Source organism: Pungitius pungitius, chromosome 3 (assembly GCF_949316345.1).
Source record: "Pungitius pungitius chromosome 3, fPunPun2.1, whole genome shotgun sequence".
NCBI lineage: Eukaryota > Metazoa > Chordata > Actinopteri > Perciformes > Gasterosteidae > Pungitius > Pungitius pungitius.
In genome coordinates this window covers 845259-859817 of record NC_084902.1, presented here as the reverse complement: position 1 = coordinate 859817, position 14559 = coordinate 845259, and the positions used below count along the sequence as shown (strand labels likewise).

The 14559-nt window shown below is 43.3% G+C and overlaps 40 non-coding genes across 40 annotated transcripts; all 40 read left to right on the top strand.

Moving 5' to 3' along the window:
• The first annotated feature begins 24 nt into the window (after nucleotides 1-24).
• trnar-ucu (transfer RNA arginine (anticodon UCU)) lies at nucleotides 25-117 on the top strand. Its single transcript has 2 exons — nucleotides 25-61; nucleotides 82-117. It is a non-coding gene; the product is annotated as a tRNA-Arg (tRNA).
• A 247-nt stretch (nucleotides 118-364) lies between these two features.
• Nucleotides 365-457, top strand: trnar-ucu (transfer RNA arginine (anticodon UCU)). Its single transcript has 2 exons — nucleotides 365-401; nucleotides 422-457. It is a non-coding gene; the product is annotated as a tRNA-Arg (tRNA).
• A 247-nt stretch (nucleotides 458-704) lies between these two features.
• On the top strand, nucleotides 705-797 carry trnar-ucu (transfer RNA arginine (anticodon UCU)). The gene is made up of 2 exons: nucleotides 705-741; nucleotides 762-797. It is a non-coding gene; the product is annotated as a tRNA-Arg (tRNA).
• A 247-nt stretch (nucleotides 798-1044) lies between these two features.
• On the top strand, nucleotides 1045-1137 carry trnar-ucu (transfer RNA arginine (anticodon UCU)). Its single transcript has 2 exons — nucleotides 1045-1081; nucleotides 1102-1137. It is a non-coding gene; the product is annotated as a tRNA-Arg (tRNA).
• Nucleotides 1138-1384: 247 nt separating this feature from the next.
• trnar-ucu (transfer RNA arginine (anticodon UCU)) lies at nucleotides 1385-1477 on the top strand. The gene is made up of 2 exons: nucleotides 1385-1421; nucleotides 1442-1477. It is a non-coding gene; the product is annotated as a tRNA-Arg (tRNA).
• A 247-nt stretch (nucleotides 1478-1724) lies between these two features.
• On the top strand, nucleotides 1725-1817 carry trnar-ucu (transfer RNA arginine (anticodon UCU)). Its single transcript has 2 exons — nucleotides 1725-1761; nucleotides 1782-1817. It is a non-coding gene; the product is annotated as a tRNA-Arg (tRNA).
• Nucleotides 1818-2064: 247 nt separating this feature from the next.
• trnar-ucu (transfer RNA arginine (anticodon UCU)) lies at nucleotides 2065-2157 on the top strand. The gene is made up of 2 exons: nucleotides 2065-2101; nucleotides 2122-2157. It is a non-coding gene; the product is annotated as a tRNA-Arg (tRNA).
• Nucleotides 2158-2404: 247 nt separating this feature from the next.
• On the top strand, nucleotides 2405-2497 carry trnar-ucu (transfer RNA arginine (anticodon UCU)). Its single transcript has 2 exons — nucleotides 2405-2441; nucleotides 2462-2497. It is a non-coding gene; the product is annotated as a tRNA-Arg (tRNA).
• Nucleotides 2498-2744: 247 nt separating this feature from the next.
• On the top strand, nucleotides 2745-2837 carry trnar-ucu (transfer RNA arginine (anticodon UCU)). The gene is made up of 2 exons: nucleotides 2745-2781; nucleotides 2802-2837. It is a non-coding gene; the product is annotated as a tRNA-Arg (tRNA).
• A 247-nt stretch (nucleotides 2838-3084) lies between these two features.
• On the top strand, nucleotides 3085-3177 carry trnar-ucu (transfer RNA arginine (anticodon UCU)). Its single transcript has 2 exons — nucleotides 3085-3121; nucleotides 3142-3177. It is a non-coding gene; the product is annotated as a tRNA-Arg (tRNA).
• A 247-nt stretch (nucleotides 3178-3424) lies between these two features.
• On the top strand, nucleotides 3425-3517 carry trnar-ucu (transfer RNA arginine (anticodon UCU)). Its single transcript has 2 exons — nucleotides 3425-3461; nucleotides 3482-3517. It is a non-coding gene; the product is annotated as a tRNA-Arg (tRNA).
• A 247-nt stretch (nucleotides 3518-3764) lies between these two features.
• On the top strand, nucleotides 3765-3857 carry trnar-ucu (transfer RNA arginine (anticodon UCU)). The gene is made up of 2 exons: nucleotides 3765-3801; nucleotides 3822-3857. It is a non-coding gene; the product is annotated as a tRNA-Arg (tRNA).
• Nucleotides 3858-4104: 247 nt separating this feature from the next.
• On the top strand, nucleotides 4105-4197 carry trnar-ucu (transfer RNA arginine (anticodon UCU)). The gene is made up of 2 exons: nucleotides 4105-4141; nucleotides 4162-4197. It is a non-coding gene; the product is annotated as a tRNA-Arg (tRNA).
• Nucleotides 4198-4444: 247 nt separating this feature from the next.
• trnar-ucu (transfer RNA arginine (anticodon UCU)) lies at nucleotides 4445-4537 on the top strand. Its single transcript has 2 exons — nucleotides 4445-4481; nucleotides 4503-4537. It is a non-coding gene; the product is annotated as a tRNA-Arg (tRNA).
• A 247-nt stretch (nucleotides 4538-4784) lies between these two features.
• On the top strand, nucleotides 4785-4877 carry trnar-ucu (transfer RNA arginine (anticodon UCU)). Its single transcript has 2 exons — nucleotides 4785-4821; nucleotides 4842-4877. It is a non-coding gene; the product is annotated as a tRNA-Arg (tRNA).
• Nucleotides 4878-5124: 247 nt separating this feature from the next.
• On the top strand, nucleotides 5125-5217 carry trnar-ucu (transfer RNA arginine (anticodon UCU)). Its single transcript has 2 exons — nucleotides 5125-5161; nucleotides 5182-5217. It is a non-coding gene; the product is annotated as a tRNA-Arg (tRNA).
• A 247-nt stretch (nucleotides 5218-5464) lies between these two features.
• On the top strand, nucleotides 5465-5557 carry trnar-ucu (transfer RNA arginine (anticodon UCU)). The gene is made up of 2 exons: nucleotides 5465-5501; nucleotides 5522-5557. It is a non-coding gene; the product is annotated as a tRNA-Arg (tRNA).
• Nucleotides 5558-5804: 247 nt separating this feature from the next.
• Nucleotides 5805-5897, top strand: trnar-ucu (transfer RNA arginine (anticodon UCU)). Its single transcript has 2 exons — nucleotides 5805-5841; nucleotides 5862-5897. It is a non-coding gene; the product is annotated as a tRNA-Arg (tRNA).
• Nucleotides 5898-6144: 247 nt separating this feature from the next.
• Nucleotides 6145-6237, top strand: trnar-ucu (transfer RNA arginine (anticodon UCU)). Its single transcript has 2 exons — nucleotides 6145-6181; nucleotides 6203-6237. It is a non-coding gene; the product is annotated as a tRNA-Arg (tRNA).
• A 247-nt stretch (nucleotides 6238-6484) lies between these two features.
• Nucleotides 6485-6577, top strand: trnar-ucu (transfer RNA arginine (anticodon UCU)). The gene is made up of 2 exons: nucleotides 6485-6521; nucleotides 6542-6577. It is a non-coding gene; the product is annotated as a tRNA-Arg (tRNA).
• Nucleotides 6578-6824: 247 nt separating this feature from the next.
• trnar-ucu (transfer RNA arginine (anticodon UCU)) lies at nucleotides 6825-6917 on the top strand. Its single transcript has 2 exons — nucleotides 6825-6861; nucleotides 6882-6917. It is a non-coding gene; the product is annotated as a tRNA-Arg (tRNA).
• Nucleotides 6918-7164: 247 nt separating this feature from the next.
• trnar-ucu (transfer RNA arginine (anticodon UCU)) lies at nucleotides 7165-7257 on the top strand. Its single transcript has 2 exons — nucleotides 7165-7201; nucleotides 7222-7257. It is a non-coding gene; the product is annotated as a tRNA-Arg (tRNA).
• Nucleotides 7258-7845: 588 nt separating this feature from the next.
• On the top strand, nucleotides 7846-7938 carry trnar-ucu (transfer RNA arginine (anticodon UCU)). The gene is made up of 2 exons: nucleotides 7846-7882; nucleotides 7903-7938. It is a non-coding gene; the product is annotated as a tRNA-Arg (tRNA).
• A 247-nt stretch (nucleotides 7939-8185) lies between these two features.
• On the top strand, nucleotides 8186-8278 carry trnar-ucu (transfer RNA arginine (anticodon UCU)). Its single transcript has 2 exons — nucleotides 8186-8222; nucleotides 8243-8278. It is a non-coding gene; the product is annotated as a tRNA-Arg (tRNA).
• Nucleotides 8279-8525: 247 nt separating this feature from the next.
• On the top strand, nucleotides 8526-8618 carry trnar-ucu (transfer RNA arginine (anticodon UCU)). Its single transcript has 2 exons — nucleotides 8526-8562; nucleotides 8583-8618. It is a non-coding gene; the product is annotated as a tRNA-Arg (tRNA).
• Nucleotides 8619-8865: 247 nt separating this feature from the next.
• Nucleotides 8866-8958, top strand: trnar-ucu (transfer RNA arginine (anticodon UCU)). The gene is made up of 2 exons: nucleotides 8866-8902; nucleotides 8923-8958. It is a non-coding gene; the product is annotated as a tRNA-Arg (tRNA).
• A 587-nt stretch (nucleotides 8959-9545) lies between these two features.
• trnar-ucu (transfer RNA arginine (anticodon UCU)) lies at nucleotides 9546-9638 on the top strand. The gene is made up of 2 exons: nucleotides 9546-9582; nucleotides 9603-9638. It is a non-coding gene; the product is annotated as a tRNA-Arg (tRNA).
• A 247-nt stretch (nucleotides 9639-9885) lies between these two features.
• trnar-ucu (transfer RNA arginine (anticodon UCU)) lies at nucleotides 9886-9978 on the top strand. The gene is made up of 2 exons: nucleotides 9886-9922; nucleotides 9943-9978. It is a non-coding gene; the product is annotated as a tRNA-Arg (tRNA).
• Nucleotides 9979-10225: 247 nt separating this feature from the next.
• Nucleotides 10226-10318, top strand: trnar-ucu (transfer RNA arginine (anticodon UCU)). Its single transcript has 2 exons — nucleotides 10226-10262; nucleotides 10283-10318. It is a non-coding gene; the product is annotated as a tRNA-Arg (tRNA).
• Nucleotides 10319-10565: 247 nt separating this feature from the next.
• trnar-ucu (transfer RNA arginine (anticodon UCU)) lies at nucleotides 10566-10658 on the top strand. Its single transcript has 2 exons — nucleotides 10566-10602; nucleotides 10624-10658. It is a non-coding gene; the product is annotated as a tRNA-Arg (tRNA).
• Nucleotides 10659-10905: 247 nt separating this feature from the next.
• Nucleotides 10906-10998, top strand: trnar-ucu (transfer RNA arginine (anticodon UCU)). The gene is made up of 2 exons: nucleotides 10906-10942; nucleotides 10963-10998. It is a non-coding gene; the product is annotated as a tRNA-Arg (tRNA).
• A 247-nt stretch (nucleotides 10999-11245) lies between these two features.
• Nucleotides 11246-11338, top strand: trnar-ucu (transfer RNA arginine (anticodon UCU)). Its single transcript has 2 exons — nucleotides 11246-11282; nucleotides 11303-11338. It is a non-coding gene; the product is annotated as a tRNA-Arg (tRNA).
• Nucleotides 11339-11585: 247 nt separating this feature from the next.
• On the top strand, nucleotides 11586-11678 carry trnar-ucu (transfer RNA arginine (anticodon UCU)). Its single transcript has 2 exons — nucleotides 11586-11622; nucleotides 11643-11678. It is a non-coding gene; the product is annotated as a tRNA-Arg (tRNA).
• A 247-nt stretch (nucleotides 11679-11925) lies between these two features.
• trnar-ucu (transfer RNA arginine (anticodon UCU)) lies at nucleotides 11926-12018 on the top strand. Its single transcript has 2 exons — nucleotides 11926-11962; nucleotides 11983-12018. It is a non-coding gene; the product is annotated as a tRNA-Arg (tRNA).
• A 247-nt stretch (nucleotides 12019-12265) lies between these two features.
• Nucleotides 12266-12358, top strand: trnar-ucu (transfer RNA arginine (anticodon UCU)). Its single transcript has 2 exons — nucleotides 12266-12302; nucleotides 12324-12358. It is a non-coding gene; the product is annotated as a tRNA-Arg (tRNA).
• Nucleotides 12359-12605: 247 nt separating this feature from the next.
• On the top strand, nucleotides 12606-12698 carry trnar-ucu (transfer RNA arginine (anticodon UCU)). The gene is made up of 2 exons: nucleotides 12606-12642; nucleotides 12663-12698. It is a non-coding gene; the product is annotated as a tRNA-Arg (tRNA).
• A 247-nt stretch (nucleotides 12699-12945) lies between these two features.
• Nucleotides 12946-13038, top strand: trnar-ucu (transfer RNA arginine (anticodon UCU)). Its single transcript has 2 exons — nucleotides 12946-12982; nucleotides 13003-13038. It is a non-coding gene; the product is annotated as a tRNA-Arg (tRNA).
• A 247-nt stretch (nucleotides 13039-13285) lies between these two features.
• trnar-ucu (transfer RNA arginine (anticodon UCU)) lies at nucleotides 13286-13378 on the top strand. The gene is made up of 2 exons: nucleotides 13286-13322; nucleotides 13343-13378. It is a non-coding gene; the product is annotated as a tRNA-Arg (tRNA).
• A 588-nt stretch (nucleotides 13379-13966) lies between these two features.
• On the top strand, nucleotides 13967-14059 carry trnar-ucu (transfer RNA arginine (anticodon UCU)). Its single transcript has 2 exons — nucleotides 13967-14003; nucleotides 14024-14059. It is a non-coding gene; the product is annotated as a tRNA-Arg (tRNA).
• Nucleotides 14060-14306: 247 nt separating this feature from the next.
• trnar-ucu (transfer RNA arginine (anticodon UCU)) lies at nucleotides 14307-14399 on the top strand. Its single transcript has 2 exons — nucleotides 14307-14343; nucleotides 14364-14399. It is a non-coding gene; the product is annotated as a tRNA-Arg (tRNA).
• The last annotated feature ends 160 nt before the right edge of the window (nucleotides 14400-14559 follow it).

Below are 14559 nucleotides of genomic sequence, written 5' to 3'. Positions count from 1 at the left end.
GATCAGCATTTGCTGTCTTCAAGAGACTCTGTGGCGCAATGGACAGCGCGTTGGACTTCTAGGTGCTCTATCATGAAAGCCATTCAAAGGTTGTGGGTTCGAGTCCCACCAGAGTTGGCTTTTGGATCTTCCATTGGGTAACAACAGGCCGAAGTGTAACGAGGGAATTTCTCCTTGCACAACACCATTTCATCCTATGAAAATGCGTTCACCGTCTGTTGCATTCCGAGTTCAATTTTTGCACCGTTTTAATCAAGTATTTATTCCAGCATGGTGCAAACATTTACAACGCATTATCTTGTGCTGGACTAGTTGCTTCTCTTCATATCTTCAAGTTTTGGATCAGCATTTGCTGTCTTCAAGAGACTCTGTGGCGCAATGGACAGCGCGTTGGACTTCTAGGTGATCTATCATGAAAGCCATTCAAAGGTTGTGGGTTCGAGTCCCACCAGAGTTGGCTTTTGGATCTTCCATTGGGTAACAACAGGCCGAAGCGTAACGAGGGAATTTCTCCTTGCACAACACCATTTCATCCTATGAAAATGCGTTCACCGTCTGTTGCATTCCGAGTTCAATTTTTGCACCGTTTTAATCAAGTATTTATTCCAGCATGGTGCAAACATTTACAACGCATTATCTTGTGCTGGACTAGTTGCTTCTCTTCATATCTTCAAGTTTTGGATCAGCATTTGCTGTCTTCAAGAGACTCTGTGGCGCAATGGACAGCGCGTTGGACTTCTAGGTGCTCTATCATGAAAGCCATTCAAAGGTTGTGGGTTCGAGTCCCGCCAGAGTTGGCTTTTGGATCTTCCATTGGGTAACAACAGGCCGAAGCGTAACGAGGGAATTTCTCCTTGCACAACACCATTTCATCCTATGAAAATGCATTCATCGTCTGTTGCATTCAGAGTTCAATTTTTGCACCGTTTTAATCAAGTATTTATTCCAGCATGGTGCAAACATTTACAACGCATTATCTTGTGCTGGACTAGTTGCTTCTCTTCATTTCTTCAAGTTTTGGATCAGCATTTGCTGTTTTCAAGAGACTCTGTGGCGCAATGGACAGCGCGTTGGACTTCTAGGTGATCTATCATGAAAGCCATTCAAAGGTTGTGGGTTCGAGTCCCACCAGAGTTGGCTTTTGGATCTTCCATTGGGTAACAACAGGCCGAAGCGTAACGAGGGAATTTCTCCTTGCACAACACCATTTCATCCTATGAAAATGCATTCACCGTCTGTTGCATTCCGAGTTCAATTTTTGCACCGTTTTAATCAAGTATTCATTCCAGCATGGTGCAAACATTTACAACGCATTATCTTGTGCTGGACTAGTTGCTTCTAGTCATATCTTCAAGTTTTGGATCAGCATTTGCTGGCTTCAAGAGACTCTGTGGCGCAATGGACAGCGCGTTGGACTTCTAGGTGATCTATCATGAAAGCCATTCAAAGGTTGTGGGTTCGAGTCCCACCAGAGTTGGCTTTTGGATCTTCCATTGGGTAACAACAGGCCGAAGTGTAACGAGGGAATTTCTCCTTGCACAACACCATTTCATCCTATGAAAATGCGTTCACCGTCTGTTGCATTCCGAGTTCAATTTTTGCACCGTTTTAATCAAGTATTTATTCCAGCATGGTGCAAACATTTACAACGCATTATCTTGTGCTGGACTAGTTGCTTCTCTTCATTTCTTCAAGTTTTGGAGCAGCATTTGCTGTTTTCAAGAGACTCTGTGGCGCAATGGACAGCGCGTTGGACTTCTAGGTGATCTATCATGAAAGCCATTCAAAGGTTGTGGGTTCGAGTCCCACCAGAGTTTGATTTTGGATCTTCCATTGGGTAACAACAGGCCGAAGCGTAACGAGGGAATTTCTCCTTGCACAACACCATTTCATCCTATGAAAATGCATTCACCGTCTGTTGCATTCCGAGATCAATTTTTGCACCGTTTTAATCAAGTATTTATTCCAGCATGGTGCAAACATTTACAATGCATTATCTTGTGCTGGACTAGTTGCTTCTCTTCATATCTTCAAGTTTTGGATCAGCATTTGCTGTCTTCAAGAGACTCTGTGGCGCAATGGACAGCGCGTTGGACTTCTAGGTGATCTATCATGAAAGCCATTCAAAGGTTGTGGGTTCGAGTCCCACCAGAGTTGGCTTTTGGATCTTCCATTGGGTAACAACAGGCCGAAGTGTAACGAGGGAATTTCTCCTTGCACAACACCATTTCATCCTATGAAAATGCGTTCACCGTCTGTTGCATTCCGAGTTCAATTTTTGCACCGTTTTAATCAAGTATTTATTCCAGCATGGTGCAAACATTTACAACGCATTATCTTGTGCTGGACTAGTTGCTTCTCTTCATTTCTTCAAGTTTTGGATCAGCATTTGCTGTCTTCAAGAGACTCTGTGGCGCAATGGACAGCGCGTTGGACTTCTAGGTGATCTATCATGAAAGCCATTCAAAGGTTGTGGGTTCGAGTCCCACCAGAGTTGGATTTTGGATCTTCCATTGGGTAACAGCAGGCCGAAGCGTAACGAGGGAATTTCTCCTTGCACAACACCATTTCATCCTATGAAAATGCATTCACCGTCTGTTGCATTCCGAGATCAATTTTTGCACCGTTTTAATCAAGTATTTATTCCAGCATGGTGCAAACTTTTACAACGCATTATCTTGTGCTGGACTAGTTGCTTCTCTTCATTTCTTCAAGTTTTGGATCAGCATTTGCTGTCTTCAAGAGACTCTGTGGCGCAATGGACAGCGCGTTGGACTTCTAGGTGATCTATCATGAAAGCCATTCAAAGGTTGTGGGTTCGAGTCCCACCAGAGTTGGCTTTTGGATCTTCCATTGGGTAACAACAGGCCGAAGCGTAACGAGGGAATTTCTCCTTGCACAACACCATTTCATCCTATGAAAATGCATTCACCGTCTGTTGCATTCCGAGTTCAATTTTTGCACCGTTTTAATCAAGTATTCATTCCAGCATGGTGCAAACATTTACAACGCATTATCTTGTGCTGGACTAGTTGCTTCTAGTCATATCTTCAAGTTTTGGATCAGCATTTGCTGGCTTCAAGAGACTCTGTGGCGCAATGGACAGCGCGTTGGACTTCTAGGTGATCTATCATGAAAGCCATTCAAAGGTTGTGGGTTCGAGTCCCACCAGAGTTGGCTTTTGGATCTTCCATTGGGTAACAACAGGCCGAAGTGTAACGAGGGAATTTCTCCTTGCACAACACCATTTCATCCTATGAAAATGCGTTCACCGTCTGTTGCATTCCGAGTTCAATTTTTGCACCGTTTTAATCAAGTATTTATTCCAGCATGGTGCAAACATTTACAACGCATTATCTTGTGCTGGACTAGTTGCTTCTCTTCATTTCTTCAAGTTTTGGAGCAGCATTTACTGTTTTCAAGAGACTCTGTGGCGCAATGGACAGCGCGTTGGACTTCTAGGTGATCTATCATGAAAGCCATTCAAAGGTTGTGGGTTCGAGTCCCACCAGAGTTGGATTTTGGATCTTCCATTGGGTAACAACAGGCCGAAGCGTAAAGAGGGAATTTCTCCTTGCACAACACCATTTCATCCTATGAAAATGCATTCACCGTCTGTTGCATTCCGAGATCAATTTTTGCACCGTTTTAATCAAGTATTCATTCCAGCATGGTGCAAACATTTACAACGCATTATCTTGTGCTGGACTAGTTGCTTCTCTTCATATCTTCAAGTTTTGGATCAGCATTTGCTGTCTTCAAGAGACTCTGTGGCGCAATGGACAGCGCGTTGGACTTCTAGGTGATCTATCATGAAAGCCATTCAAAGGTTGTGGGTTCGAGTCCCACCAGAGTTGGATTTTGGATCTTCCATTGGGTAACAACAGGCCGAAGCGTAACGAGGGAATTTCTCCTTGCACAACACCATTTCATCCTATGAAAATGCATTCACCGTCTGTTGCATTCCGAGATCAATTTTTGCTCCGTTTTAATCAAGTATTCATTCCAGCATGGTGCAAACATTTACAACGCATTATCTTGTGCTGGACTAGTTGCTTCTCTTCATATCTTCAAGTTTTGGATCAGCATTTGCTGTCTTCAAGAGACTCTGTGGCGCAATGGACAGCGCGTTGGACTTCTAGGTGCTCTATCATGAAAGCCATTCAAAGGTTGTGGGTTCGAGTCCCACCAGAGTTGGATTTTGGATCTTCCATTGGGTAACAACAGGCCGAAGCGTAAAGAGGGAATTTCTCCTTGCACAACACCATTTCATCCTATGAAAATGCATTCACCGTCTATTGCATTCCGAGATCAATTTTTGCACCGTTTTAATCAAGTATTTATTCCAGCATGGTGCAAACATTTACAATGCATTATCTTGTGCTGGACTAGTTGCTTCTCTTCATATCTTCAAGTTTTGGATCAGCATTTGCTGTCTTCAAGAGACTCTGTGGCGCAATGGACAGCGCGTTTGACTTCTAGGTGATTTATCATGAAAGCCATTCAAAGGTTGTGGGTTCGAGTCCCACCAGAGTTGGCTTTTGGATCTTCCATTGGGTAACAACAGGCCGAAGCGTAACGAGGGAATTTCTCCTTGCACAACACCATTTCATCCTATGAAAATGCATTCATCGTCTGTTGCATTCCGAGTTCAATTTTTGCACCGTTTTAATCAAGTATTCATTCCAGCATGGTGCAAACATTTACAACGCATTATCTTGTGCTGGACTAGTTGCTTCTCTTCATATCTTCAAGTTTTGGATCAGCATTTGCTGTCTTCAAGCGACTCTGTGGCGCAATGGACAGCGCGTTGGACTTCTAGGTGCTCTATCATGAAAGCCATTCAAAGGTTGTGGGTTCGAGTCCCACCAGAGTTGGATTTTGGATCTTCCATTGGGTAACAACAGGCCGAAGCGTAACGAGGGAATTTCTCCTTGCACAACACCATTTCATCCTATGAAAATGCATTCATCGTCTGTTGCATTCAGAGTTCAATTTTTGCACCGTTTTAATCAAGTATTTATTCCAGCATGGTGCAAACATTTACAACGCATTATCTTGTGCTGGACTAGTTGCTTCTCTTCATTTCTTCAAGTTTTGGAGCAGCATTTACTGTTTTCAAGAGACTCTGTGGCGCAATGGACAGCGCGTTGGACTTCTAGGTGATCTATCATGAAAGCCATTCAAAGGTTGTGGGTTCGAGTCCCACCAGAGTTGGATTTTGGATCTTCCATTGGGTAACAACAGGCCGAAGCGTAAAGAGGGAATTTCTCCTTGCACAACACCATTTCATCCTATGAAAATGCATTCACCGTCTGTTGCATTCCGAGATCAATTTTTGCACCGTTTTAATTAAGTATTCATTCCAGCATGGTGCAAACATTTACAACGCATTATCTTGTGCTGGACTAGTTGCTTCTCTTCATATCTTCAAGTTTTGGATCAGCATTTGCTGTCTTCAAGAGACTCTGTGGCGCAATGGACAGCGCGTTGGACTTCTAGGTGATCTATCATGAAAGCCATTCAAAGGTTGTGGGTTCGAGTCCCACCAGAGTTGGATTTTGGATCTTCCATTGGGTAACAACAGGCCGAAGCGTAACGAGGGAATTTCTCCTTGCACAACACCATTTCATCCTATGAAAATGCATTCACCGTCTGTTGCATTCCGAGATCAATTTTTGCTCCGTTTTAATCAAGTATTCATTCCAGCATGGTGCAAACATTTACAACGCATTATCTTGTGCTGGACTAGTTGCTTCTCTTCATATCTTCAAGTTTTGGATCAGCATTTGCTGTCTTCAAGAGACTCTGTGGCGCAATGGACAGCGCGTTGGACTTCTAGGTGCTCTATCATGAAAGCCATTCAAAGGTTGTGGGTTCGAGTCCCACCAGAGTTGGATTTTGGATCTTCCATTGGGTAACAACAGGCCGAAGCGTAAAGAGGGAATTTCTCCTTGCACAACACCATTTCATCCTATGAAAATGCATTCACCGTCTATTGCATTCCGAGATCAATTTTTGCACCGTTTTAATCAAGTATTTATTCCAGCATGGTGCAAACATTTACAATGCATTATCTTGTGCTGGACTAGTTGCTTCTCTTCATATCTTCAAGTTTTGGATCAGCATTTGCTGTCTTCAAGAGACTCTGTGGCGCAATGGACAGCGCGTTTGACTTCTAGGTGATCTATCATGAAAGCCATTCAAAGGTTGTGGGTTCGAGTCCCACCAGAGTTGGCTTTTGGATCTTCCATTGGGTAACAACAGGCCGAAGCGTAACGAGGGAATTTCTCCTTGCACAACACCATTTCATCCTATGAAAATGCATTCATCGTCTGTTGCATTCAGAGTTCAATTTTTGCACCGTTTTAATCAAGTATTTATTCCAGCATGGTGCAAACATTTACAACGCATTATCTTGTGCTGGACTAGTTGCTTCTCTTCATTTCTTCAAGTTTTGGAGCAGCATTTACTGTTTTCAAGAGACTCTGTGGCGCAATGGACAGCGCGTTGGACTTCTAGGTGATCTATCATGAAAGCCATTCAAAGGTTGTGGGTTCGAGTCCCACCAGAGTTGGATTTTGGATCTTCCATTGGGTAACAACAGGCCGAAGCGTAAAGAGGGAATTTCTCCTTGCACAACACCATTTCATCCTATGAAAATGCATTCACCGTCTGTTGCATTCCGAGTTCAATTTTTGCACCGTTTTAATCAAGTATTCATTCCAGCATGGTGCAAACATTTACAACGCATTATCTTGTGCTGGACTAGTTGCTTCTCTTCATATCTTCAAGTTTTGGATCAGCATTTGCTGTCTTCAAGAGACTCTGTGGCGCAATGGACAGCGCGTTGGACTTCTAGGTGATCTATCATGAAAGCCATTCAAAGGTTGTGCGTTCGAGTCCCACCAGAGTTGGCTTTTGGATCTTCCATTGGGTAACAACAGGCCGAAGTGTAACGAGGGAATTTCTCCTTGCACAACACCATTTCATCCTATGAAAATGCGTTCACCGTCTGTTGCATTCCGAGTTCAATTTTTGCACCGTTTTAATCAAGTATTTATTCCAGCATGGTGCAAACATTTACAACGCATTATCTTGTGCTGGACTAGTTGCTTCTCTTCATTTCTTCAAGTTTTGGAGCAGCATTTGCTGTTTTCAAGAGACTCTGTGGCGCAATGGACAGCGCGTTGGACTTCTAGGTGATCTATCATGAAAGCCATTCAAAGGTTGTGGGTTCGAGTCCCACCAGAGTTTGATTTTGGATCTTCCATTGGGTAACAACAGGCCGAAGCGTAACGAGGGAATTTCTCCTTGCACAACACCATTTCATCCTATGAAAATGCATTCACCGTCTGTTGCATTCCGAGATCAATTTTTGCACCGTTTTAATCAAGTATTTATTCCAGCATGGTGCAAACATTTACAATGCATTATCTTGTGCTGGACTAGTTGCTTCTCTTCATATCTTCAAGTTTTGGATCAGCATTTGCTGTCTTCAAGAGACTCTGTGGCGCAATGGACAGCGCGTTGGACTTCTAGGTGATCTATCATGAAAGCCATTCAAAGGTTTATGGGTTCGAGTCCCACCAGAGTTGGCTTTTGGATCTTCCATTGGGTAACAACAGGCCGAAGCGTAACGAGGGAATTTCTCCTTGCACAACACCATTTCATCCTATGAAAATGCATTCACCGTCTGTTGCATTCCGAGTTCAATTTTTGCACCGTTTTAATCAAGTATTCATTCCAGCATGGTGCAAACATTTACAACGCATTATCTTGTGCTGGACTAGTTGCTTCTCTTCATATCTTCAAGTTTTGGATCAGCATTTGCTGTCTTCAAGAGACTCTGTGGCGCAATGGACAGCGCGTTGGACTTCTAGGTGATCTATCATGAAAGCCATTCAAAGGTTGTGCGTTCGAGTCCCACCAGAGTTGGCTTTTGGATCTTCCATTGGGTAACAACAGGCCGAAGTGTAACGAGGGAATTTCTCCTTGCACAACACCATTTCATCCTATGAAAATGCGTTCACCGTCTGTTGCATTCCGAGTTCAATTTTTGCACCGTTTTAATCAAGTATTTATTCCAGCATGGTGCAAACATTTACAACGCATTATCTTGTGCTGGACTAGTTGCTTCTCTTCATTTCTTCAAGTTTTGGATCAGCATTTGCTGTCTTCAAGAGACTCTGTGGCGCAATGGACAGCGCGTTGGACTTCTAGGTGATCTATCATGAAAGCCATTCAAAGGTTGTGGGTTCGAGTCCCACCAGAGTTGGATTTTGGATCTTCCATTGGGTAACAGCAGGCCGAAGCGTAACGAGGGAATTTCTCCTTGCACAACACCATTTCATCCTATGAAAATGCATTCACCGTCTGTTGCATTCCGAGATCAATTTTTGCACCGTTTTAATTAAGTATTTATTCCAGCATGGTGCAAACTTTTACAACGCATTATCTTGTGCTGGACTAGTTGCTTCTCTTCATTTCTTCAAGTTTTGGATCAGCATTTGCTGTCTTCAAGAGACTCTGTGGCGCAATGGACAGCGCGTTGGACTTCTAGGTGATCTATCATGAAAGCCATTCAAAGGTTGTGGGTTCGAGTCCCACCAGAGTTGGCTTTTGGATCTTCCATTGGGTAACAACAGGCCGAAGCGTAACGAGGGAATTTCTCCTTGCACAACACCATTTCATCCTATGAAAATGCATTCACCGTCTGTTGCATTCCGAGTTCAATTTTTGCACCGTTTTAATCAAGTATTCATTCCAGCATGGTGCAAACATTTACAACGCATTATCTTGTGCTGGACTAGTTGCTTCTAGTCATATCTTCAAGTTTTGGATCAGCATTTGCTGGCTTCAAGAGACTCTGTGGCGCAATGGACAGCGCGTTGGACTTCTAGGTGATCTATCATGAAAGCCATTCAAAGGTTGTGGGTTCGAGTCCCACCAGAGTTGGCTTTTGGATCTTCCATTGGGTAACAACAGGCCGAAGTGTAACGAGGGAATTTCTCCTTGCACAACACCATTTCATCCTATGAAAATGCGTTCACCGTCTGTTGCATTCCGAGTTCAATTTTTGCACCGTTTTAATCAAGTATTTATTCCAGCATGGTGCAAACATTTACAACGCATTATCTTGTGCTGGACTAGTTGCTTCTCTTCATTTCTTCAAGTTTTGGATCAGCATTTGCTGTCTTCAAGAGACTCTGTGGCGCAATGGACAGCGTGTTGGACTTCTAGGTGCTCTATCATGAAAGCCATTCAAAGGTTGTGGGTTCGAGTCCTGCCAGAGTTGGCTTTTGGATCTTCCATTGGGTAACAACAGGCCGAAGCGTAACGAGGGAATTTCTCCTTGCACAACACCATTTCATCCTATGAAAATGCGTTCACCGTCTGTTGCATTCCGAGATCAATTTTTGCACCGTTTTAATCAAGTATTCATTCCAGCATGGTGCAAACATTTACAACGCATTATCTTGTGCTGGACTAGTTGCTTCTCTTCATATCTTCAAGTTTTGGATCAGCATTTGCTGTCTTCAAGAGACTCTGTGGCGCAATGGACAGCACGTTGGACTTCTAGGTGCTCTATCATGAAAGCCATTCAAAGGTTGTGGGTTCGAGTCCCGCCAGAGTTGGCTTTTGGATCTTCCATTGGGTAACAACAGGCCGAAGCGTAACGAGGGAATTTCTCCTTGCACAACACCATTTCATCCTATGAAAATGCATTCATCGTCTGTTGCATTCAGAGTTCAATTTTTGCACCGTTTTAATCAAGTATTTATTCCAGCATGGTGCAAACATTTACAACGCATTATCTTGTGCTGGACTAGTTGCTTCTCTTCATTTCTTCAAGTTTTGGAGCAGCATTTACTGTTTTCAAGAGACTCTGTGGCGCAATGGACAGTGCGTTGGACTTCTAGGTGATCTATCATGAAAGCCATTCAAAGGTTGTGGGTTCGAGTCCCACCAGAGTTGGATTTTGGATCTTCCATTGGGTAACAACAGGCCGAAGCGTAAAGAGGGAATTTCTCCTTGCACAACACCATTTCATCCTATGAAAATGCATTCACCGTCTGTTGCATTCCGAGATCAATTTTTGCACCGTTTTAATCAAGTATTTATTCCAGCATGGTGCAAACATTTACAATGCATTATCTTGTGCTGGACTAGTTGCTTCTCTTCATATCTTCAAGTTTTGGATCAGCATTTGCTGTCTTCAAGAGACTCTGTGGCGCAATGGACAGCGCGTTGGACTTCTAGGTGATCTATCATGAAAGCCATTCAAAGGTTGTGGGTTCGAGTCCCACCAGAGTTGGCTTTTGGATCTTCCATTGGGTAACAACAGGCCGAAGCGTAACGAGGGAATTTCTCCTTGCACAACACCATTTCATCCTATGAAAATGCGTTCACCGTCTGTTGCATTCCGAGTTCAATTTTTGCACCGTTTTAATCAAGTATTCATTCCAGCATGGTGCAAACATTTACAACGCATTATCTTGTGCTGGACTAGTTGCTTCTCTTCATATCTTCAAGTTTTGGATCAGCATTTGCTGTCTTCAAGAGACTCTGTGGCGCAATGGACAGCGCGTTTGACTTCTAGGTGATTTATCATGAAAGCCATTCAAAGGTTGTGGGTTCGAGTCCCACCAGAGTTGGCTTTTGGATCTTCCATTGGGTAACAACAGGCCGAAGCGTAACGAGGGAATTTCTCCTTGCACAACACCATTTCATCCTATGAAAATGCATTCATCGTCTGTTGCATTCCGAGTTCAATTTTTGCACCGTTTTAATCAAGTATTCATTCCAGCATGGTGCAAACATTTACAACGCATTATCTTGTGCTGGACTAGTTGCTTCTCTTCATATCTTCAAGTTTTGGATCAGCATTTGCTGTCTTCAAGCGACTCTGTGGCGCAATGGACAGCGCGTTGGACTTCTAGGTGCTCTATCATGAAAGCCATTCAAAGGTTGTGGGTTCGAGTCCCACCAGAGTTGGATTTTGGATCTTCCATTGGGTAACAACAGGCCGAAGCGTAACGAGGGAATTTCTCCTTGCACAACACCATTTCATCCTATGAAAATGCATTCATCGTCTGTTGCATTCAGAGTTCAATTTTTGCACCGTTTTAATCAAGTATTTATTCCAGCATGGTGCAAACATTTACAACGCATTATCTTGTGCTGGACTAGTTGCTTCTCTTCATTTCTTCAAGTTTTGGAGCAGCATTTACTGTTTTCAAGAGACTCTGTGGCGCAATGGACAGCGCGTTGGACTTCTAGGTGATCTATCATGAAAGCCATTCAAAGGTTGTGGGTTCGAGTCCCACCAGAGTTGGATTTTGGATCTTCCATTGGGTAACAACAGGCCGAAGCGTAAAGAGGGAATTTCTCCTTGCACAACACCATTTCATCCTATGAAAATGCATTCACCGTCTGTTGCATTCCGAGATCAATTTTTGCACCGTTTTAATTAAGTATTCATTCCAGCATGGTGCAAACATTTACAACGCATTATCTTGTGCTGGACTAGTTGCTTCTCTTCATATCTTCAAGTTTTGGATCAGCATTTGCTGTCTTCAAGAGACTCTGTGGCGCAATGGACAGCGCGTTGGACTTCTAGGTGATCTATCATGAAAGCCATTCAAAGGTTGTGGGTTCGAGTCCCACCAGAGTTGGATTTTGGATCTTCCATTGGGTAACAACAGGCCGAAGCGTAACGAGGGAATTTCTCCTTGCACAACACCATTTCATCCTATGAAAATGCATTCACCGTCTGTTGCATTCCGAGATCAATTTTTGCTCCGTTTTAATCAAGTATTCATTCCAGCATGGTGCAAACATTTACAACGCATTATCTTGTGCTGGACTAGTTGCTTCTCTTCATATCTTCAAGTTTTGGATCAGCATTTGCTGTCTTCAAGAGACTCTGTGGCGCAATGGACAGCGCGTTGGACTTCTAGGTGCTCTATCATGAAAGCCATTCAAAGGTTGTGGGTTCGAGTCCCACCAGAGTTGGATTTTGGATCTTCCATTGGGTAACAACAGGCCGAAGCGTAAAGAGGGAATTTCTCCTTGCACAACACCATTTCATCCTATGAAAATGCATTCACCGTCTATTGCATTCCGAGATCAATTTTTGCACCGTTTTAATCAAGTATTTATTCCAGCATGGTGCAAACATTTACAATGCATTATCTTGTGCTGGACTAGTTGCTTCTCTTCATATCTTCAAGTTTTGGATCAGCATTTGCTGTCTTCAAGAGACTCTGTGGCGCAATGGACAGCGCGTTTGACTTCTAGGTGATCTATCATGAAAGCCATTCAAAGGTTGTGGGTTCGAGTCCCACCAGAGTTGGCTTTTGGATCTTCCATTGGGTAACAACAGGCCGAAGCGTAACGAGGGAATTTCTCCTTGCACAACACCATTTCATCCTATGAAAATGCATTCATCGTCTGTTGCATTCAGAGTTCAATTTTTGCACCGTTTTAATCAAGTATTTATTCCAGCATGGTGCAAACATTTACAACGCATTATCTTGTGCTGGACTAGTTGCTTCTCTTCATTTCTTCAAGTTTTGGAGCAGCATTTACTGTTTTCAAGAGACTCTGTGGCGCAATGGACAGCGCGTTGGACTTCTAGGTGATCTATCATGAAAGCCATTCAAAGGTTGTGGGTTCGAGTCCCACCAGAGTTGGATTTTGGATCTTCCATTGGGTAACAACAGGCCGAAGCGTAAAGAGGGAATTTCTCCTTGCACAACACCATTTCATCCTATGAAAATGCATTCACCGTCTGTTGCATTCCGAGTTCAATTTTTGCACCGTTTTAATCAAGTATTCATTCCAGCATGGTGCAAACATTTACAACGCATTATCTTGTGCTGGACTAGTTGCTTCTCTTCATATCTTCAAGTTTTGGATCAGCATTTGCTGTCTTCAAGAGACTCTGTGGCGCAATGGACAGCGCGTTGGACTTCTAGGTGATCTATCATGAAAGCCATTCAAAGGTTGTGCGTTCGAGTCCCACCAGAGTTGGCTTTTGGATCTTCCATTGGGTAACAACAGGCCGAAGTGTAACGAGGGAATTTCTCCTTGCACAACACCATTTCATCCTATGAAAATGCGTTCACCGTCTGTTGCATTCCGAGTTCAATTTTTGCACCGTTTTAATCAAGTATTTATTCCAGCATGGTGCAAACATTTACAACGCATTATCTTGTGCTGGACTAGTTGCTTCTCTTCATTTCTTCAAGTTTTGGAGCAGCATTTGCTGTTTTCAAGAGACTCTGTGGCGCAATGGACAGCGCGTTGGACTTCTAGGTGATCTATCATGAAAGCCATTCAAAGGTTGTGGGTTCGAGTCCCACCAGAGTTTGATTTTGGATCTTCCATTGGGTAACAACAGGCCGAAGCGTAACGAGGGAATTTCTCCTTGCACAACACCATTTCATCCTATGAAAATGCATTCACCGTCTGTTGCATTCCGAGATCAATTTTTGCACCGTTTTAATCAAGTATTTATTCCAGCATGGTGCAAACATTTACAATGCATTATCTTGTGCTGGACTAGTTGCTTCTCTTCATATCTTCAAGTTTTGGATCAGCATTTGCTGTCTTCAAGAGACTCTGTGGCGCAATGGACAGCGCGTTGGACTTCTAGGTGATCTATCATGAAAGCCATTCAAAGGTTTATGGGTTCGAGTCCCACCAGAGTTGGCTTTTGGATCTTCCATTGGGTAACAACAGGCCGAAGCGTAACGAGGGAATTTCTCCTTGCACAACACCATTTCATCCTATGAAAATGCATTCACCGTCTGTTGCATTCCGAGTTCAATTTTTGCACCGTTTTAATCAAGTATTCATTCCAGCATGGTGCAAACATTTACAACGCATTATCTTGTGCTGGACTAGTTGCTTCTCTTCATATCTTCAAGTTTTGGATCAGCATTTGCTGTCTTCAAGAGACTCTGTGGCGCAATGGACAGCGCGTTGGACTTCTAGGTGATCTATCATGAAAGCCATTCAAAGGTTGTGCGTTCGAGTCCCACCAGAGTTGGCTTTTGGATCTTCCATTGGGTAACAACAGGCCGAAGTGTAACGAGGGAATTTCTCCTTGCACAACACCATTTCATCCTATGAAAATGCGTTCACCGTCTGTTGCATTCCGAGTTCAATTTTTGCACCGTTTTAATCAAGTATTTATTCCAGCATGGTGCAAACATTTACAACGCATTATCTTGTGCTGGACTAGTTGCTTCTCTTCATTTCTTCAAGTTTTGGATCAGCATTTGCTGTCTTCAAGAGACTCTGTGGCGCAATGGACAGCGCGTTGGACTTCTAGGTGATCTATCATGAAAGCCATTCAAAGGTTGTGGGTTCGAGTCCCACCAGAGTTGGATTTTGGATCTTCCATTGGGTAACAGCAGGCCGAAGCGTAACGAGGGAATTTCTCCTTGCACAACACCATTTCATCCTATGAAAATGCATTCACCGTCTGTTGCATTCCGAGATCAATTTTTGCACCGTTTTAATTAAGTATTTATTCCAGCATGGTGC